Below are 14633 nucleotides of genomic sequence, written 5' to 3'. Positions count from 1 at the left end.
ATTGGAGTTGCAGAATGCCTCTGCAAAGTGGAAGGAGAAGGAAAAGTCTACGTCAAAGAACTGGACAGCCACATCTCACGTGTTTTCTACGTTCCAAGTGCCAAGAACAACATTCTCAGCGTGTATCACCTGAATGAAGAATTAGGGACTGTAGTAACCCAAGAAATTTCAGAAGCTTACATTATGAAGGATGGCAAAATCCTTGCCACTGGCATTCCTATTAGAGGTGTTTATTATTTAAAACCTAAACCTCCACCTAAGGGTGATGTAAGTATAAAAGTTCCAAAGGGTGAAAGCACAGGTCCAGAGAGAAAATCTGGTGCAACTATAGATTCAGAGGCTCCTAAAGCCAATGAAGTCTCCAAGGTTCCTAATGCTGTTACAAATGTTAAACCTGTATTAACAAACAAATCTTTTCATTCCAGGTGTGTTCACAGATGGCACCGTCGCTTGGAGCATGCTTCTTACCCCGTTTTAGCAAAGATGCCTGAGTTTGTGAATGGTTTCAAAGTTGATGGTGTTTGCAAAATTCATCAACTGCAAAGTGTGCAACACAGCAAAATCTAGGGCAGCTCCCGTAGCTAAGTTTGCCCTTCGATTGTCAACATGCATTTTTGAATTGGTCCACACCGACGTTGTTGGTCCATTTCGGCCTACTAAAGGTAACTGTAAGTATTTCTTAACTGTTGTTGACAGTTACTCACGCTATAGCTTTGTTTTTCTAATGAAGCAGAAATCTGAGGCGTTTCAGGTCTTTAAAGACTTTGCTGCAGAGGTACTTACCCAATACGATGTCTAGATCAAGTGAAATCAAAGTGACCGTGGTGGAGAACTTATGTCCAAACAGTTCCATGGATGGATGACAAGGAATGGAATCTGTCAACAGACCTCTCCTCCTCACTCGCCTCCCCATAATGGTGTTTCTGAGAGAAGGAACGGTATTCTGCAGACTATGTTTCGTTGTCTCCTCAAGGATGCAGGCATGGACTTTTCATATTGGGGCGAAGCATTAAGGTATGCTAATTACATTGTCAACAGAACATGGAGTAGCTCAATACAAGAGACTCCTTATTACTTGCTTCATGCTAAGAAGCCTGATGTTCAAAACATCTACATTTTTGGTTGTTATGCCACTGTTAACATTCCACTTGACCAAAGAAGAAAAGGAGGTCCTGTGTCAGAAAGAATGAGATTCATCGGCTTTGATGAAAGCTGTAAGTACTACAAATTTGCTGACACTTACCATAGAGCTGTTATTTCCAATTCAGCCAAATTTGAGGAAGACACTAATTGGTCCAGTATACATAGTAATGATACTTCAGTTTATTTTCCTAAGGATAAAGCAGATGGTATGGCGGAACCTGATTCTCAGGCAGCTGTTCCAGATGATCCTGATGTTCCAGATGATGAACAGTCTTCGACAGTCGCAGAGGAAATCCCTGACGATGAACTTGGAGATGGAGATGATGATGAACAATGGACCAAGGTTCCAAGGCATTCAAAGAGAACCACCAAAGGGACTCCTCCAAAGAGATTTGCACAGCAAGTATCTCAATCTCCTTTTTCTTTCATGTGTAACAATCTTACACTTCCACCTGAACATTTTCATCAGATTAAACTTTTGCCTGAATCTGAACAAGAAAAGTGGTATGAGGCTATGGAACGTGAACTGGACTGTTTAAAGAAACTTAAGGTGTTCCAACAGGTGGAGCCTCCAACAGACAAGAAAGTCATTGGCACACGTTGGGTGTATAGAGTCAAACAAAAACCTAATGAAGAAAAGCTGTACAAAGCTAGACTCTTAGCTCAAGGATTTTCTCAGATTTATCCAGATGACTACACTGACACATTTTCACCCACAGTCAGAAATGAGAGTGTCAAAATTGCCCTGATCACTGCTACTGCTTTGAACTTAGAGGTTTTTCAGTTCGATGTAGAGACAGTCTATTTGAACGCTGATCTGAATGAAGAGATCTACGTCAAGAGTGCTCCCGGGTTCCAGGACCGAGAAGGTGATGTCTGGTGCCTGCACAAGTCTCTCTATGGCCTGAAACAGAGCGCCCTCATGTGGTATCGCCACCTTATTCAAAAGCTAAATTTAATGGGCTTTATTAAGTCCATCTCAGATGAATGCGTGTTCACAAAAGGGCAAGGTAAGACTTATGAAATTGTTCTTGTTTATGTTGATGATATTGTTTACATTGGTCCCAATGAACGCATGAGTGAAACTTTTGCTAAGGGTCTTGAGAAACATTTCACTTTAAAAATCCTAGGGCATATTAATGATTATCTAGGTGTTCTGATTGAAAAAACTGAGAAGGAGTTCTCTCTTTCACAAGAAAGCAAGGTTGACCAGCTTTTGCAGAATTGTAACATGTCTGATGCGAACACTTGTCGTTCTCCTATGCAGACTGATTTTTACAGGTTAACCCGAGAAGAACATCCTGAGTTTGAGAACCAAACGCTGTATCGGTCAGTGATTGGATCGCTATTGTACATCAGCAGTTGGACAAGACCTGACATTTCACTGAGTGTGAATCTACTGTCCAGATACGTTGGCAAGGCAACTACGTTTCACTGGTCTTGCATAAAGAGACTGTTGAGATACATGAAGCTTACAAAGGACATGAAGTTGTTCCTTGAGCCGAAACATGATAAGTATCCTGAAGTGATTTGCTATGCAGATGCTGACTGGGCAGGTGATGTAGAAACATGAAAAAGTACTTCTGGTTACATACTGGTTGTCCTATCTTTTGGAAAGTTAGGAAGCAGAAGTTTATTTCTTGCTCTTCAACTGAGGCTGAATATGCTTGTGTTTCTGATTGTTGTAATGCATTAACCTCTGTTTCTGCTCTCATTGATAGTATTTGGGAATTTCCAAAGAAACCAATTGTTATCATGGAAGATAATGTTTCAGTCACATATATTGCTGAAGCTGAATGTGTTGGAGCTCGTTCACGGCACATTGACATCCGGTATAGAAATACCAGAGAGTGTGTGAAAGCAGGATTCGTGAAAATCAAGTATGTGCCTACTACTGAGCAGATCGCTGACTTGCTGAATAAGCCGTTGCCAGCTGATCAACATGAATACCTCTCCAACAAAATGTGCCTTAAGTGAATTGATGTCTTGATGTCTTGATGTCCCTTACGTCTCTGATGACTGCCAAAGAAGGGGTGTCACGTTGTGGATTGACAGCCTCCAAAGACATTAAGAAACATCCTGTAGTTAAATGGTTAACTCTGTTTGTTAATGTAGCTCCTCCCTCTCTATGATGTAACACTGCTTTGCTCACTTCCTCCCTCAAGCAGGAAGAGAAAAAAACGCCATATCTCTCTTGCCTCTCTTAACAAAGATGTAAGACGTGTGTTTAAGCCTCTCCGGCTGAACTTATTTTTTTTTACTTTTATAATAAAAAGTTTAATTCATTTTTATAATGAATGCTTGTGCTTTAATTCTATCAACCTCTGGAAAGCCTTACCTCAGTTTTAACAGGCTGAGCTTTTCTCCGGTAAGATCCTCTTTCCGACAGGTCTTTGCTAGACCACCTAAGGGGGGATGTAAAGCTCTGGGAGGGGGGGGGTCTAGGAGCCTACTACTGTTTCCCTTATGGCTTATGGAAGTGGGGGCAGAGCGAACAATGAGGAGAAGTTAAATTCCCTTTGGTAACCATAAATGGGTGAGCTTTTTGGGCCCCTTCCCATGCCCTCTTAGATCAGTTCCATGACAGGGAATTAGTGGGTGTGCACTTCAGTTGATAATTGCCACCAATAACCAGAGTTAGGGAAGCATTTCTTGTATGGTTATAACATTTAGGGTTTAGCTATGCGGACCGCCTTTTGCTGATGTAAGAGTTGGAGGATGCCTCACATCTGCGGATATGGGCTAGTCCAACCCCCGCTCTGACTAGATCTGGGTGGGCGGATGCGGACCTGTACATGCACCTAATATTTGTGACATAAGAGGGTTAGTACTCCCAATGTGGACTACAATGTGATTGCTGTATTCCTCGTACACTGGCTCGGAGCCGGGCAGGCTTATGGGGGAAAGATTTGACCCAAAATGAGTTTGACGCCACTAGGGTTGTACATTTCAGGCCAGTGACGGGGTGGTATGCTTCTGTAGGGCTACAGACCTGTCTTCTGAGCGGGGAACCGAGTAAGCACAATCGGCACGAGTTCCCGGGCACAGAGGTTATTCTCTCAACTTGACTGGATGGATCTTCCCTACACTGTATTGCATTAGGACAGTAAGGGGATCCCTCCCGGGAGCACTCGCACAGCCTTCCAACAGTATTCTATCTAATTAACCTTGATATTTGAACTGCAGGTAAATCACACTTACGCAAACCGGTTGGACTGAATTTGTGGAGGGAGTAAATGGCAACGCTGTGGATTTCAACACATCACCCTCCAAACACATTTGGATGGCTGAGAGGGACCATGCAACCTGGAGGTTCATCATAGGGTTTTCATGGAGCGAGTAGCCATCTTGATAAAAGCATCTGGAGGAGGATGGTCAGATGTGGATGAGCCCTACGGGGCCTGTTATAGCCCTGTTATAGAGTTGATCCACCAAAGCTTACTGCACTCATATTTATGATGCTACTCTCACTGGTCTGGGCTAGGTCTTAGTGAACTATCTGCATAGTATTAATAAGAGGGGTGCATTCACCTCTCATCGAGGGGGCAGTTATGCAAAAACCTTGAGAACATGGGCCTCTGGATGGGCACATGGTTCGATACAACATGCAATATCCTAGTCACTGCTTGCGGTCTCAGCCCCAGGCCCCCGCCTCTGTTTTCGTACATAATGCTGAATTTGGTAAACAAGTTTCCAGGGGCAATAACACATGCTATTCAGGCCACAGGAGGTATTCAAGCATGGGGTTCAACACATGGCAATGCAACAAGGTGCCCATGCAGCCAGCAAACCAGGAGGCAGTTAGCAGCTAGAGCTTCACCTGGCAGTTGCCTTTTCACAACTGTCAGTTACATACTGCCAGTCAAAAGGAATGCAAGCCAGGGTGTCCCCGCCACGGGGATGCAGGCAACTCAACCTGGTAAGGGTGCCAGTGCCACCAAGTGTCCCTGCACCACTCCCCTCCTTTTTAGATTTTCCTCCCACTCGCAGTGGAGGGGATGTAGGTCGGCCCACCTAGTGTGGTGGCAGAGGTACCACACACATATATACACATGCACAACTGAGGGGAATCAGCTGGTTAAAGCGACATTATAGGCATCAGGCATTGGGGGGGGGGTGAAGGATACTGGCCAGTGATTGACGGGGATGCTGGGGTGTGCCCCAGGGGGTGGAGCAAAATATACCCCTAGGGAATGGGAGCCACCTGGTGAGGGCACCTAAACATCATAAAGGCTTTAACGGCTCAACTTCGTTTTTTGCAGCTCTCCTGGGCGGTTGAAGGTCTGGAGGCAGTGGAGCCCGATGGAGGTGGCAGCTGGAGCGTCCAGCCCAGAGGGTTGTTTGCTGTACGCAGCTGGCTGGAAGTAACCGTTGCGCCTAGGAGGAAGGGTCGGCCGACTCAGTGGCTGGAGGGCGGTACCCCAAGGAAGTATGGCCAGCGATGTTGTGAGGACGCAGGATACCACATGGCTTGTTACAGGTCTCGGGGCATGAATCACACGCCATCTGCTCATCAGGCAATGTGGATGGCGGACAGTGGAGCCCCACAGTGAAGCCGGGGGGTGCCTCCCACGGCTTGGACTGGTTTGCCATTGCGTTCAGATGTGCGACAGCAACCCTCCAGTGGGAGGCATCATATGGCCCAAGGTGGCCAGGGGAACCTGGCAGATAAGGTGGCCCCCTGGTTTGAGAATGGCACCCTGAGGCGCGGGGGTGGGCGTTGGTGACCCTCAAGGGAGGACACCTGGTGACCTAAGGCAGGCAGTATGGGAAAGAACTGTGGAGCCAGATATGTGAAGTAGCCCCCTACCAGTGTGAGAATGACGCCCCATGGATGGGGCATGTGGCAGCAGCCTTCAAGGAAGATTTGTGGCCCAATGTGGGCAATACAAGAGGGGCCTGTCGATGCCTATACGTGAGCAACCCATGGTACAGGAGGTGAACAGCAGTGACCTTCAGTGGAGGGTGTCAGGCGGCCCAAGTTTTCAGACCTGCAGAGGTACTTGCACAGTGGTGCAGGTTGGGGAGGAGCAGAGGAGGCCTACTTGTAAGTTGTCCTCTCCTGCTGTGACAGTAAGGGGCAGAAAATGTGGAAGGCAGCAACTGTGTGATCTCCTTTGGGCACCTGTTGCAAGGTGATGGGCCACTCCTCACCATGATTACAAAGCTGTGCCGGACCAGGTTATGGAGGCGAGATGCCCTTGGGACTCACCCACTGCATGCCCAGAAATGACCTGGGTGGGTGATCCTTCCCACACGCATGGGTGTGGCAGAGAGCAAGGGAAGGTCAAGTTCCAGTCCAAGCTCAAGGTTAAGAGGACCTTCCCTTGCTCAGCAAGGAGCCTTCACCTAATAGTTGCCCAGGAATGTTTGGAACAGATGTCCTGCCCTCTTTTGGTTTACCTCTGCAGATCCAGATTGAATTAATAAAGTGACTCATAAATCCCAGTTCTGTGTCCGTGTGCTTACTCCACGTCCAACGCAATGCAATAGAATTGACTTTTCAGCATGAGTTCAAAATGATTTCTGATCAATACCAGATCTGGACTTTTCATTAATGTTAATAAATAGATGTTTATAAAATTTGTATCAGTTTATACTACATTGGCTTGTATTAGGTAACTGAACTAGGCTCCCTTAGCTGAGCCACAACTCCCAGCAGCCTCAACCAAAACTTTTATTATTTAAGAATGCTGAGTTTATAGTTTTGCAACATCACAATTATATATTCTTTGCCTCTGTTTTATCTATATATTAATTTCCATAATTTCCATCTTCCTGTAAAGATTTCAATAGAACTTCGGATGGAATGGCTAAAATAATAGAATGTAATAATGGCTGTTCTGAATTCCTAATCACAGTGAAATTCAAGCAAATATCTAATTATACTAAAGTTAAACAAGATTCTGTTTTTAGCAACTTTACTGAAATAATTGATCTCTCAAGACTACATTCATGATTGTTATTTAGGCAAATACACATACACACATTAAAGCTCCCTTTCTTCAAAAGTCTATAGTAGCCCATTTAAAATTATACAAACTCTGTTGAGATTTAATGCAAAAACTCTATGAAATGACTTTATAATTATTTTAGTATGAAAATTTGTTACAGTTTTTACAATTATATTTTTGTTATGTTATATACATGATTGTCACTTGTCCAAAACATCTCTGCATAATAAATGCATCATTCAAAGGCATTGTTTTCCAAAGGAAAAATAAAAAATGAGAGTTTGTGTTTCAGTTATTAGAGAAAAGTAACATTGTGAACAAAAACTTCTTGGACATAAATATCTATTTAAATGCTTTATAATGGATAACTATCAAAGCCAGTTCACAATGCCATCCAGAAGAATAAGTGGAAGTTTGTATGATCATCCTTTCCATAAATATACTTAGCCAATGATATATTGATTGCTAAAATAGGGGAAGGTTTGGTAGGGAAGGTTTGCCTATTTGCCGATGACTCTAAAGTGTGCAATACGGTTGATATTCCTGGAGGGGTCTGTAATATGGTAAATGATTTAGCGTTACTAGATAAATGGTCAAATCAATGGAAACTGCAGTTTAATGTTTCCAAATGTAAAATAATGCACTTGGGGAAAAGGAATCCCCAATCTGAGTATTGCATTGGCAGTTCTATGTTAGCAAAAACTTGAGAAGAGAAGGATTTAGGGGTAGTGATTTCTGACAGTCTCAAAATGGGTGAGCAGTGTGGTCGGGCGGTAGGAAAGGCAAGTAGGATGCTTGGCTGCATAGCTAGAGGTATAACAAGCAGGAAGAGGGAGATTGTGATCCCCTTATATAGAGCGCTGGTGAGACCACATTTGGAGTACTGTGTTCAGTTCTGGAGACCTCACCTACAAAAAGATATTGACAAAATTGAACGGGTCCAAAGACGGGCTACAAGAATGGTGGAAGGTCTGAAGTATAAAACGTATCAGGAAAGACTTAATGAACTCAATCTGTATAGTCTGGAAGACAGAAGGAAAAGGGGGGACATGATCGAAACATTTAAATATGTTAAAGGGTTAAATAGGGTTCAGGAGGGAAGTGTTTTTAACAGGAAAGTGAACACAAGAACAAGGGGACACAATCTGAAGTTAGTTGGGGGAAAGATCAAAGGCAACATGAGAAAGTATTATTTTACTGAAAGAGTAGTAGATCCTTGGAACAAACTTCCAGCAGACGTGGTTGGTAAATCCACAGTAACCGAATTTAAACATGCCTAGGATAAACATATATCCATTGTAAGATAAAATACAGGAAATAGTAAAAGGGCAGACTAGATGGACCATGGGGTCTTTTTCTGCCGTCAGTCTTCTATGTTTCTATGTTTCTAAAATGTTTGTATAATATAGAGTCAATAATAGTTCTGTCACCATTCAAAATAAGGCATATAATGAATTTTTAGAGCGATACCTTGAACATGAAAGAAGATTAGGCTGCTGGAAGAATAAAACAGCAAGCAATATGACCAACCAAAGTAAGTTGCTTTAGCTATTTTCCTTTCCATAAAATAACTTTGCAAAATTAAAACTCTAAACAAAGTTATTCATAGAATTTATCTTGGAAATATAAAAATGAAAAGGGACACACTTTGCTTAGTCCAGGAATGCAATGAGGACCCGGATTGTGGGGGCAATAGCTTAGCTCTGTTAAAAAAAGTGCTATTGCTAACATGTTGTAAGCCGCCCTGAGTCTAAGGAGAAGGGCGGCATAAAAATCAAATAAATAAATAAATAAATAAATAAATAAATAAATAAATAAATAAATAAATAAATAAATACTATATTGTTTATTTTATTTTATTTATTTTATCAAACAATTATAGAGTGGTAATTTGTACAAATAAAACATTAGATAAGTAATGATAAAAAGTAACAAAAGAAGACAATAGGACAAGGACGGTAGGCACAGTGGTGCACTTATGCAAGCCCCTTACAGACCTCTTAGAAAAGTGGAGATGTCAATTGTAGATAGTCTAAGGCTAAAGGTTTTGGGATTAGGAGTAGAAACCACAGAATCAGGTAGTGCATTCCAGGCGTTGATTACTCTGTTGCTGAAGTCGTATTTTTTGCAGTCAAGTTTGGAGCGGTTGACATTTAGTTTAAATCGATTTTGTGCTCATGTGTTGTTGCAGTTGAAGGTGAAGTAGTGGTTAATAGGTAGGACATTTTGGTATATGATTTTATGAACTATAATTAAGTCGGAACGGAGACGACGGAGTTATAAGTTGTCTAAACCAAGAATTTCAAGTCTGGCGGAGCAAGGTATTTTGTTGTGAGAAGAGGAGTGAAGGACTCTTCTTGTGAAATATTTCTGGACTCTCTCAATTGTGTTGATGCCAGATATGCAATGTGGGTTCCATACAGGTGAGCTGTATTCTAGGATTGGTCTGACAAATGTTTTGTAAGCTCTTGTTAGCAGTTCAAAATAACCAGAGAAGAAACTGCGAAGGATTAGGTTAACAACTCTTAAAGCCTTTTTGGCAATGTTGTTGCAGTGGGCTCTAGGACTTAGGTCATTGAATATGAGTACTCCAAGGTCTTTGACAGATTGAGGGTTATCAATAAGTTCAATTTCTCCAAGTTTATATTTAGTATTCTGATTCTTTTTACCAATATGTAAGATTGAGCATTTAGTGGTGGAGATTTGAAATTGCCAGGTTTTAGACCATTCTGCTAAGTGGTCAAGATCTTTTTGAAGGGTTGCAGTATTGTCGGTGAGATTAAATAGTTTGACATCATCTGCAAAGAGAATGCAATTGCTAGTGATGAAATCGCAAAGATCGTTTATGTATAGTATGAATAGTGTTGGTCCTCAAACACTACCTTGAGGGACACCACTGTTAACATGAACAGGAAGAGAAGTGGCACTTCCTATTTTGACCACTTGTTGTCTGTTAGATAGGAATGCTGTTAACCAATTGTGTAGTAGTCCAGAGATGCCATAGGATTTGAGTTTCAGAAGAAGTTTGTCATGGACAACTGAGTCAAAGGCTTTGCAAAAGTCGATATAGATCACACCAATTGGATTATCTTGGTCAAGTTGAGTGGTCCAAATGTTTTTACAGTATAAGAGTTGTAGATTACAGGATAATTTTTTTCTGAAACCAAATTGTTTATTGGAAAGTAGGTTATTAGCTTCAAGGTAGAGTGTAATGGATTGGTTTATGATTGATTCCATAACTTTGCAGCTGACACAACACAAAGATATAGGTCTGTAATTTTCAATATTGCTTGGATCCCCTTTTTTGAAGATAGGAATGACTGTGGCAAGTGACCATAGTGTGGGTAGGGAGCTAGTACTGAAAGATTTATTAAAAATTATGCTCAGAGGTTCAGCCAAGGTGGAGGATAGTTTTTTAAAGACGTATGCACATAGTCCATCTGGTCCAATAGATAAAGATGATTTCAGGTTGTGTAATGCCTTTCTAACGTTATCTTCTGTAAAATCAATTTGTGTAAGATCATTGAGGTTATTTGTGGTGCGGTTAGGAAATGTTGGGCATGAGCCATTGTTGTTAACAAAGACTGAGCTGAAGAAGGTGCTAAAGAGGTTGGCTTTGACTGGTTCATCATTATGGTCTATGTTGTTTGGTCCTTTAAGGGGTGGATGGGTCTAGAGTCTTTGAGTTTATTGTTAACAAAGTTATAGAAGGCACGAGTAGACTTTGTCCGTTGAAGGTTTTCTTCTTGGATGATGTGATAATTGGTACATTCAGTCTTTATTTGGTGACACAAATTTTTATAGCGGCTTATTGTAAGAGAAGATTTCCACAAAATTGATTATTACTTTTTATGGAAAGTGATAAATAAAACTTCTACTTTTATTATCCATTTATTTTACTAGATTGGCACACCAGCCCAGCAAACAAAAGCAATTATTGAAATAGGGATTGCCATTTTAGCTGTGCTTTATTTGCAAACAATTTTTTCCTTGGGAAGCAGAGAGGCAACTGCTTTTTATTTAAGCAGAACATTTTCAAAAAAGGAAATAAAACAGAAAATAAAAAGGGAGAAAGGAAATGGCAGGAACCTTGGGAAGAAAACCTGCTGATCCCTGGTAAGTTTGTGGATGAGTTTGTTGTTTAATTACTAATTCAGCTATTTTTTTAGCAGCCCACACATCGATAATCCTTAAACAAGTAGAAAGAAAAAAATCCAAAGAGTAAACTAAGACCAAAACAAAAACTTGAACAACCTAAAAAGCTGTGATTTATTTTTAAAAAATCAATAGAAGTGAGTAAGGGAATAAAATTATTAACCTTATCAAAACCATCAAAAATTCATCAATATCTAGAATAGGAAGTTAAATATCTTTTTTTTAAAAAAAAAAGTAATTTGTATTCTAATAACAGTAAACACATACTAATAAAAAATGGAGGTAGATAGCCGGCAGATGGAGGGGAGCTTCCCAGTGCTTTGCACTGAGTGTCACATGTATGACTATCTGTCTCCTGGACAGAAGTCTTGGGTGTGTGATCGGTGCAATGAGCTCCTGGCTCTCAGAGAACAGGTTCTTTCCCTTGAAGCCAAGGTAGCAGACATGGAGAAGCAGAGAGAGATAGTGAGGCAGGAGAAGATCTTCAGGGATGCAGTAGGAGCATCCCACTCCATGCTGAGCAGCTCCCCACAGAAACATTGTGGATAAAAATCCCAGGACAGGAAACTAACCTGACGTTAGGTATCTGCTATCGCCCTCCCAACCAAACTCCAGAGGCATATTGCTATTTGGAAAAAGAATTTAAGGTGGCCTCCAAAAGAAATAAGGTAGTCATAATGGGGGACTTCAACTATCCCCGAATAGATTGGATAAATTCTTTTCTACACATGAAAGCAAGACAAGGTTCCTCAATATGTTAGCTGATTATTCCCTTGAGCAGATGGTCATGGAACCAACCAGGGGAAAGGGGATCCTGGACTTGGTTCTAACTAATGCACAGGATTTGGTTCATGATGTCTTTGTAACCAAGCACAACCAGCGAGAGGAAGAACAAAGAAAAAAAAACCTTGAGAAGTCGAACTGAGTGTCTGAACCAACAGAGTGTCTGAACCAACAGAGAACAGAGAAGAAGAAAGAAGGTAAAGTGACTTTTACCCCCACAAATGAAACTGCTATACTGTATATTGAATATAATTAAAGCGAAGAAGAAAGCAAGATTTTTGCTGGTGTGAGTAGACTTAAAGAAGCTGGAATAGTTACAGCTCACACAACCATAGAGACTATAACTTAGAGCCTCAGCTTGAAATTGTTTTAAATCTGTCTACAACTTTATTCCAGGAAGGTTTACCCAATATATTGAAACCGAGGGGATAAGTATCTTGATTAATTGAACTTTATTTTAGCAATTGAATTTAAAATGATCGGCTTTTTACCTTTTACATGGAGTTTGCCTGGCATCTTTGCTCGCAGCACCAGTAGTAGGGAAATAACATTCAAGATGGAGGATTAATATTTCACGAAGAATAAAGCTTTGACTCTGGATTTATTGAACTATTTTTTTTCCATTTCTTTTGACTGTTTTTTTTTTATGATAATATTTGGATTAAAGCATTTTAAAATATCATAAGCCATTTTTAAGTTTGGGTTACATTTTCTTTTTTCTCCTTTTTCTTTCTGATAGAATTGAACTTTGCTTAGATCTTTTGGAGATTTTATTTGACTTTTATATTGGGAATATAACGCAGAATATTTTGACACTAATCAATTGGATTATTTTTTTTACTTTTTAATGGGACAATAAAGACTCTAGCTATTTTATACAGTATTGGATTTGAAATATTTTATGGACTTTAAGGATTTTGGATATTGATATACCCTTAATTTGTACTTTGACTCATTTTATTTTTCCTTTCAATTGGACAATAAAGAACTTTTAGGTATACTTGATATTGAACTTGGAATACTAATTAGAATTTGGACAGTGACTTATTTTTAATTTGGACTTTGACCTACTTTAAATAATAATAAGATTGAATTGCTCTATCCTAATTGTGAGAAGAAGAACTCAAGACTTTCTTGGATAATATTGAAAATTGGACTTAAGTATTTGAAGTACTCTTCTATTTGTATTCCTATTTTTTAACTTTTAAACTTGTATTTAATAGAAATGAATTGCTAAACTTTATTTCTTCCACCTCTTTCTTTGGCAGCCCCCTACCCCCCCTGTCTCTTTCTATATTAACCTGAATTTAAGTTTTTTCTTTCCTACTTTCAGGATTGTTCGGATATGTTTAAAGTTATATAAATATTGCAAATCTATATTAATTTCTTTTTCATTCCCTGATTTTTTATATTAAGTTCTTTATTCTATAAATAGCCAACAAACTTATAAATAATTGAATGAATTTAACAGTCTTTTCCCCCCTTTTTTCCTTCGCTCCCTTGTTTGAAAATGTATTTTAAATGAATTATGCAAATGCTAAAGTATTGAAATCCTTTAATAATTTGTATTTTACATTGTTTAATTAACTGACATTTTTGATTATATAATTATATTAATTGACCTAATGAGCTGATATTATACCTTATATCTCTATATTTTTATACTTAAGATTTAAACTGCATAGTTCTGGAAATCTTTTTCCTTTTTACATATATAATTCATATAAATACTTTTGATCATTCCCTCTTTTCCTTTCTTTTTAGCCCCTTTTATCTTCTTCTCTCTCCCCCCCCCTGTTTTTAGACATTGTAAGTTTGTTAAATTGATGCCATTTTGGAAACAGTTAAACAGTTAAATCCTAGAAGATTCAGAAAATCCTCTAAAATGTCTACTACATCCATCATTATAAAAACCTCAAAGAAACAGACTACAACTCCAACGGCTACTCCACAAGGGTCCCCTTCTCCATCGCCATCTCCTTTACCACAAAGAACAATAACAAGCATGTTGGCCAAGGAGAAGGAAAAAGAGAAAGAAAAGACCCCAGCACAACCAACTCTGCAGACCATGCAGGATACCTTGACCCTACTTCAGATCTCCATGAATGCCAACAGAGATAATGCATGCAAAGAAGCTCAAAAACATTATGAAGCCATAAAAGCAGATATAAAAGCAGATATGAGTGATCTGAAGGCTGAGCTAGGGAATGTAAAAGGAAGTGAACAAACACTGGATGGGAAAATTGATGTGATACAACAAACTTTAAAAGAGAATGAACAATGGAAGAAGAAAGTTGAAGATAAAATGGAAAAATCGGAACAGAGAATGAATGGATTTGAAGACCACAGCAATGCGGTTAACAGAAGCGTCGACGAAGCCATTACCAACATAGAATTACAACGAGCCTCACATGGCTTGAGATTCCAAAATGTCCATGAAGAAAAGGATGAAAATTTGGGCTTGAAAATGGCAGAAATAATAGGCGAGATCCTACAGATGGACCCACAGGAAGCAATTAAGGAGATCAATGAAATTTACAGAGTCCAAACTAGCTATGCTAGAAAATACAACTTACCAAAAGAGGTACACATTAAATT

The sequence above is a fragment of the Erythrolamprus reginae genome, chromosome Z, assembly GCF_031021105.1.
Source record: "Erythrolamprus reginae isolate rEryReg1 chromosome Z, rEryReg1.hap1, whole genome shotgun sequence".
Classification (NCBI taxonomy): Eukaryota; Metazoa; Chordata; class Lepidosauria; order Squamata; family Dipsadidae; genus Erythrolamprus; species Erythrolamprus reginae.
Note: the sequence above shows the minus strand (reverse complement) of the source record.